Genomic DNA, 6,000 nt, shown 5'->3' on the forward strand with positions numbered 1-6,000 from the left:
TACATGACATTTTCATTTGGATAGTAAGGGGGGCATATCAAACCTAACAAGTCCAAAACAAGTCTTAATTTTCTCCACCTTACCAAACCTGCTCCCCCTCCACCCATCTGCATCTCAGTAAGTGCAACCATAATCTACCCAATTGCCAAGTAAAGAGCCTATAAATTATCCTTGAAACTCAGTGTCCCTTACCAGTCTCCCACCCCTGACATCAGCTGATCCTATCGACTCCACCTCTGAAGCACATCCTCAGGTTGTAGGTTCTTCATTCTCTTCATCTGCACTCTACCCGTATCGCATCATATCTCAGCTGGACCCCTTCAGTAGCCTTTCAGCCAGTCTCCCTGCTTCCACTCTTAACTTCTTATACCCCACACCCACAACTAATCTCCCCCTGTCCACCTTAGAACTGGGAGGAGGGAGAAGACGGTGACCGGGGGCTGCTTTAAGCTTCAGCATAAAAGATTGATTTGACTTTATAAAAACAAAACTGTTATAAGATATAAAACATCTGAAATGAAGTTAAAAACATATGAAAGGCTTAGGTGATGGCAATGCATATAATAGTTACCATCCATAATATCTAGAGAGCTCCTACTTATCAATAAGAAAAAAACAGCCCATTAAAGAATGAGCTGTGACAGGAAATTGACAGGTGAACAAATGTCTGAAAAGATGCTCAGCTCTGCTAATAATTAGAAAACGCTAATTAAAATTAGATATTTGTCTTTGCTACTAAGATTATCAAAATTAAAATGAATAGCATCCCCTGTTGGGTGGGATGAGGATGTCGTTTTCTATTCTTGGGAGTGGGGATGGAAGTTGGTATCATCTTTCTGGAAGGCGGTCTTGCGGTACTGCACAAAGGGGAATGAGTTCTACAGACATGCCAGACTGCATATATGCACACATATCTGAACATAGGTTCTTCATTCAGTTGTCATGAATTGAAAAAATATATCCAGAGACTACTATATGCCAGGCACTGGGATAGCCAATGGAGATTTAACAAAAAAAACAACAATAACAAAAACAAAAAAGAATTTTTGCCTTGTGGGAGATATAAGTAAATGAAGTCACACAACTAACTGGGTACTAACTGTTGTGTAAGTGCTCTAAAGCAGAAGGGCAGGGTGTGAGAAAGGGGCAAATGGGGAGCCTAAGTTAGACCGGGGGATAGTTTACTTTAGGGAAGGAATCCTCAAGTGAAAACCTAAATGAAGGATGGGAAAAGTTCATCAGGTGAAGAGACGGGGTTGGGGTGTGAGGATGGAGATCTTCAGGGTATGCATGTGGGAAGGGCCTGAAGTGGGAAGGAGCTTTGCAGAAAGGATTAGAACACAGCAGTGGATGGAATGCAGTGAAGGAAGGGAGAGTGATAGGGTAACAAGCTAGAGAGGTACATAAGGGCCAGATCGGAGGCCTTTGCAGATGATGAAAAACACTTTAAAGTTTATCCCATGGCTTTCGGCCCATGGGCACCACTGAGTAAACATTGTCAAAGTCTCCCCTCCCACTGCTGTCATGTCTAAACCAGAGTCTCCCAAAGAGCCTGAAAAGCTGCAGAAGCTCTTCGTCAGAGGTTTGAGCTTTGAAACAACAAATGTGCCTCTGAGGAGCCATTTTGAGCCATGGGGAACGCTTGCAGACTGTGTGAATATGAGAGATCCAAACCTCAAATGCTCCAGAGACTTCGGGTTTGTCACGTATGCCACTGTGGAGGAGGTGGATGCAGCCACGAATACAAGGCCACACAAGGTGGATGGAAGAGTTGTGGAACCAAAGAGGGCTGTCTTAAGATTCTCAAAGACCTGGTGCCCACTTAACTGTGAAAAAGATTTTTGTTGGTGGCATTAAAGATGCTGAAGACCATCATCTAAGAGATGATTTTGAGCAGTATGGGAAAATTGAAGTGATCGAGATCATGACTGATGGAGGCAGTGGCAGAAAGAGAGCCTTTGCTTTTGTAACATTTGATGACCATGACTCTGGAGACAAGACTGTCATTCAAAAACCCCATACTGTGAATGGCCACAACTGTGAGGTAAGGCAAGTCCTAGCTAAGCACGAGATGGCGAGTGCTTCATCCAGCCAGACAGGTCGAAGTGGTTCTGGAAACTTTGGTGGCAGTCGTGGAGGAGGTTTTGGTGGCAATGACAACTTTGGTTGTAGAGGAAACTCCGGTGGGTGAGGTGGCTTTGGTGGCATTTGAGGTGGTGGTGGATATAGGGCAGTCGAGATAGCTTTAATGGATCTGGTAATGATGGAAGCAGCTTTAGAGGTGGCAGAAACTGTAATGCTTTTGACAACTACAACAATCAAACTTCAAAGTTTGGACTCATGAAAGAAGGAAATTTTAGAGCCGGAAGCTCTGGGCCCCATGGTGGTGGAGGCCAATACTTTGCCAAAGCATGAAACCAAGGTGGTTGTGGTGGTTCCAGCAGCAGCAGTATCTACGGCAGTGACAGGAGGTTTTAATTCCTGCCAGGAAACAAAGCTTAGCTGGAGAGGAGAGTCAGAGAAGTGACAGGGAAGCTACAGGTTACAACAGATTTGTGAACTCAGCCAAGCACAGTGGGAGCAGGGCCGAGCTGCTATGAAGAAGACATGTTTTAGACATGTGTCTGGGCAAAAAACTCGAGGACTCTATTTGTGACTAATTGTATAGAAGGTTATTTTAGTTTCTGTTCTGTGCAAAGTGTAAAGCATTCCAACAAAGGGTTTTAATGTAGATTTTTTTTTTTTGGCACCCATGCTGTTGATTGCTAAATGTAGAAGCCTGATCATTTAAATGTATATTTTAAAAAAATAATAAGGAAACTTCATCCTTTGAATAATGGGGAGCCATTTTATCGTTATGGTCAGTGTAGAGACATGATTTTTTTTTGCATTTGTAAGGTGTGGCAAAAATGATTGTGTAGACTCAACAATAGTTTTTGGCATATTTTAAAAATGAGAATGGGGGAAGAAAAAGGAAAACCAGAGAGGAGATAATTGCAGTATTTCAGAGACAAGATGGTGGTGGATTGGACTGGCACAGTGGCAGAGGAGATGGAGAGGAGTGGATGAGTTCAAGTATATATTAAAGGTAGAAGAGACCAAATTTGGTCATTTGTGTGATGAAGGAGATGAAAAAGAAGCATATGCAGGAAGGAAGGAGACATGAGGCAGGCAGGGAGATCATTTACCTTTTTTTATTGAGGTGAAATTCACATAACATAAAATTAACCATTTTAAACTGAACGATGCATTTAGTACATTGACAATGTTGTGCAACCACTACCTCTATCTACAAAAACATTTCCATCATCCCAAAATAAAACCCTGTACCCACTAAACAGTTGCTCCTTTTCTCCCCCTCTCTGCCCTCGGCAGCCACCACACTGCATTCTGTTTCTATGGATTTACCTATTCTGGATATGAATTGAATCGTACGATATGTGTGATCTTTTGTGTCTGGCTTCTTTCAGGTAGCATAACGTTTTCCAGGCTCATTCAGGTTGTAGCATGTATTAGTACTTTACTGTTTTTTTATGGCTGAACAGTATTTCATTGCATGTATATACCACAGTTTGTTTATCCATTTATCCATTGAATGGATGGATGGATCTCTGTCTCTACCTTTCAGCTATTGTGGTTAGTGTTGCTGTGGACATTGGTGTATAATGTTTTGTTTAGAATCTGTTTTTGGTTATTTTGGGTGTATACCTAGGTGTGGAATTACCAGGTCTTATGTTAATTCTCTGTTTAACTTTTTGAGGAACCACCAAACTGTTTTCCACAACGGCCTAATCACGTTAGGAGAGATTTGAACTGTTGCTTCAGTTCAAATCTCTCCACGTCCTCACCAACACTTGTTACTTTCCCAGGTCCTCTTTTGGATATGCTAAGATGCCAGTGTGTTATGGAAGTAGAGATATCAAATAAGCTGTTGGATTTAAAGGTCTGGATTTCAGAAGGAAGGTTTGGTCTTGGAATATATATTTCGGAATTGTTAGCATACCAAGGACACTTAAAAACAGGAAAGAGGAAGGAAAAGGGTATAGACTGAGAGAAGAGGGCCTAGATCCTTGCTCAGAAGAACCCTGGGTGTCTGGAGGGAAGAAGAAGAGGAGCTGGCAAAGATCAAGGAGGGCCAATCCAAAGATACCACCAAGGCAGCTTAGCAAAGGAGAAACAGGAAGTTGGGATGTGTCCCCTCTCAAATATGTCCTGCTGAAGATCCAGGGAGTGCAATGAGGTGTTCTTCATTACTATCCATGGAATCAGTACTTTTAATATCTCAAAAGACACATCTCAGGATCAGAAAACTCCTTGCCAAAGATTTTCACAGATCTTGGGGTGCCTGGGATCGAGTCCCATGTTGGGCTCCCTGTTCAGCAGGGAGTCTGCTTCTCCCTCTCCCTCTGCTCCTCCCCCCTGCTCATGCATGTGCTCTCTCTCTCTCAAATAAATAAATAAATAAATAAATTAATTAATTAATTAAATAAATCTTAGAAAAAAAAGATTTTCACAGATCTAGAAGATAGTACAAACATAAGGAGAGAGACCATTTCCCATCTGGGTACCACTCAAAGCTTCTAGTTTTGGTACAGAGGTGTCCATGTCTTAATCTTTGTAACCTATGAATATGTTATTTTTCATGGCAAAAGGGACTTTGCAGATGTGATTAAGTATTTCGAGATGGGAAGATTATCCTGGATTATCTGGGTAGGCACAAAGTAATCACAAAAGTCCTTCCAAATGATAGAAGGAGGCAGGCAAGTCAGAGATAGTCAAAGATGCTACATTGCTTGCTCTGAAGATAGATGAAGGATTGAGACAAGGGAACTTTTTAATTTAATTTAATTTTATTATGTTATGTTAGTCACCACACATTACATCATTAGTTTTTGATGTAGTGTTCCATGATTCATTGTTTGCGTATAACACCCAGTGCTCCATTCAATACATGCCCTCCTTAGTACCCATCACCAGGCTAACCCATCCCCCCACCCCACTCCCCTCTAAAACCCTGTTTCTCAGAGTCCATAGTCTCTCATGGTTCGTCTCCCCCTCCGATCTCCCCCCCTTCATTTTTCCCTTCCTACTATCTTCTTCTTCCTTTTTTTTTTTAAACATATAATGTATTATTTATTTCAGAGGTACAGGTCTGTGATTCATCAGTCTTACACAATTCACAGTGCTCACCAGAGCACATACCCTCCCCAATGTCTATTACCCAGCCACTCCATCCCTCCCAACCCCCTCCACTAGAGCAACCCTCAGTTTGTTTCCTGAGATTAAGAATTCCTCATATCAGTGAGATCATATGATACATGTCTTTCTCTGATTGACTTATTTCACTTAGCATAATACCCTCTAGTTCCATCCACGTCGTTGCAAATGGCAAGATTTCATTTTTTTGATGGCTGCATAATATTCTATTGTATATATATACACCACATCTTCTTTATCCATTCATTTGTTGATGGACATCTTGACTCTTTCCATAGTTTGGCTATTATGGACATTGCTGCTATAAACATTGAGGTGCACGTACCCCTTTGGGTCGCTACATTTGTATCTTTGGGGTAAATACCCAGTAGTGCAATTGCTGGGTCGTAGGGTAACTCTATTTTCAACTTTTTGAGGAACCTTCATACTGTTTTCCAGAGAGGCTGCATCAGCTTGCATTCCCACCAACAGTGTAGGAGGGTTCCCGACAAGGGAACTTTTTTTGACATGATGGGAATGTTCTATATTTCGATTGGTGGTTACATACTGTATAATTTTGTCAAAACACGCACAACTGTGCATCTCCAAAAGGTGAATTTTACTGTATGTAAATTATACATCAATAAACGTCGCTTTTAAAAAATTGAAGAAAAAATATCCTACAATATAATGTGTTACACCTATAGTCCTTTGGGACAGGATCTAATGGATCGAGCACTCAACCAATAAATAATTTAGTTCAAATTTTTGACTCCTGTGCCATGTTGTTCAAATATTTTTTTT

The 6,000-nt window shown here is 41.3% G+C and overlaps 1 pseudogene; it reads left to right on the top strand.

Moving 5' to 3' along the window:
- Positions 1-1,513: 1,513 nt before the first annotated feature.
- Positions 1,514-2,478, top strand: LOC129046326 (heterogeneous nuclear ribonucleoprotein A1-like 3; annotated as a pseudogene).
- Positions 2,479-6,000: the final 3,522 nt, after the last annotated feature.

Source organism: Mirounga angustirostris, unplaced genomic scaffold, assembly GCF_029215605.1.
Source record: "Mirounga angustirostris isolate CCGP_5_RB_7025 unplaced genomic scaffold, mMirAng1.0.hap1 SCAF_13, whole genome shotgun sequence".
NCBI lineage: Eukaryota > Metazoa > Chordata > Mammalia > Carnivora > Phocidae > Mirounga > Mirounga angustirostris.